This window comes from Equus asinus, unplaced genomic scaffold (genome assembly GCF_041296235.1).
Source record: "Equus asinus isolate D_3611 breed Donkey unplaced genomic scaffold, EquAss-T2T_v2 contig_307, whole genome shotgun sequence".
In the NCBI taxonomy this organism is placed as follows: Eukaryota; Metazoa; Chordata; class Mammalia; order Perissodactyla; family Equidae; genus Equus; species Equus asinus.
In genome coordinates this window covers 398,252-400,452 of record NW_027224969.1, presented here as the reverse complement: position 1 = coordinate 400,452, position 2,201 = coordinate 398,252, and positions in this window count along the sequence as shown.

Below are 2,201 nucleotides of genomic sequence, written 5' to 3'. Positions count from 1 at the left end.
CGTTTCCCAATTCCTTTCAAAAGAGGGAAACTTCTCTGATTTTTGGGTTTACCATCAAAAACCTCTGTCTGTTCAAGACAGTAATGACCCCTTAGTTCACCCTATAAGTGTTTTCACTGAGATTCCAGATGCTGCTGTTTGTCTAAATTGCTCTGCTGGTCCATTTTGCCAATTCAGGATGCTATGCTCGCCTAAACTTGTCCTTGCTTTACTTTAATCCATCCTTGGGAGGAGAAAACAAGATGTTTTGAATATTTGTATGAAAAATTTTGTGGGACCATCAATGTAAGTTGAATCATTTGCATATTTCTTAACATGCCCATGTATTTAGGCAACCTTTCAGTATCTAACAACATACTATCTGAGCCTTGGTTATACAATGCTAATTCCTCTATGTTGGTGAATGAGTCTGTAGATGATATCATTTGTGCTGGGACCTTATTTACACTCCCTGATTTATGTTATCTGTGGAGGTTTCAGTAAAGGCCTTTATGCTTGGACAACTTGTTGCTTTGACAGCAGCTGGAGAATACAAGGACAGTGTGCCCTGGCCATATTCACTGTCCTGTTCTCTCTGCATAATGAATCAGAGGGCTCTCATTGGTCTCTCCCATTGAATCTCCATAGTTCCTTTAAATGAGAACTTCCAGGAGGTCTACATGACTCTGGGTTTGCCTCCGTGGGCAGAGCTTTCTTCCCATGGATCAGAGTGAGTGCCAGAGAAAAAATGACCAGAAATCTCTCCTTGACACTAGCAGAACTGGCTGATTCCACAGCCAAAGCAATTTCAGCTCAGCAAAGGTTGCTTAACTCATTGGCTGAGGTAGTTTTGGATAATCATATAGCCCTTGATTATCTACTTGCTAAGCAAGAAGATGTCTGTGCTGTGGTGAACACCTCCTGTTCACTTGGATAAATGCCTCTGGGGACGTAGAAACCCAATTACATAAGATTAGAGAGAAAGCACATTGGCTACCATTAATTTCACTTAGCCCATTGTCCTTTGATCTGTTCAGCTGACTGCCTTCCTGTTTGGGCTCTGGTTTAGAACTATCCTGAGAACTAGGCTTATAGTGTTGCTCTTCATCTTGCTCTGTAAACCTGTTGTGAAGTTCTGTACCCTTTGCCTGTCAAACCTCTGTAAAAATTACCTGCCCAATAAGGTGATGTTATCTCAGCACTTTGAGATGAACTCCAATACCTATGACCTTGGAGAAACATAGACTTCAGATGAGAAATGCCTCAGAGTTCCCCCTCCTAACCTTCTTTGGTACTCAAATGTGGCCTAAATAGTTTCCAACCACTAGGTACTTTACCTCCAACATGGGACACGACAACCAGCAATGGTTCTTCCTGGCACAGAGGGACATTCAGCTTGAAATAGTCCACATACCGGTGTGGCACATCTTGGAGCAGCCTGCCCTGAACCCTATCAATAGGAACCAATCATATAAAAGATCCAAGAAGAAGCTGAATGAGAAACATGTCAGATTTGTGGGAGAAAAAACTACGAAACAACAAAAAAGTGTATAAAATAGTACAAAATAAAATGAGTACTATTCCTAGGTAACTAGGAAGAGAATGTTATTGTGAGTGTGAATTGTTTCTAAATTAATGTTAGTTGAATGCAATTCCCAAAAAAAGCACTTTTCCTGACTCTTCGCCAGCTAATACTAAACTACATATGGAAGAGTGAAAGAGCAAGGAGAACAAAGAATTCTTGGAGTGAACAAAAATAAGAGGGTCCTGCAATACAAGTTATGAAAAAATATTCTAAGATTATTATTGTATTGGTACAAGAATATGTGTGTTAAGATCTACAAGACATACTATTGAGTCAAAAAAAATAAGCTGCAGAGTAAGTTCTGTACACAAATGTTAATCACGCAATCAAAAGTCAAAAAAATTTTAAGGATATGCATGTGCTTATAAAACTGATCTGAAGGATCAGTGTTTGTGCTTGGGAGTGCATCTGGGAAAGAAACTAGTGGCACTTTCTGGCTCCTCTAAGCTTTGGAGTTACTCAGGGCTCTGACCTAGACCCCTTCTTTCTCTGTCTCCATACTTGGTCTAGCTCACCTCACCCAGTCAGACGGTTGGCTGTGTGCATTAGCTATGTGCTAATGATGTCCAAATCCACATCTCCAGCTTTGGAGCTGCAGACCCATCCAACTAACCATTTCATCGTCTCCAAGGAGGTC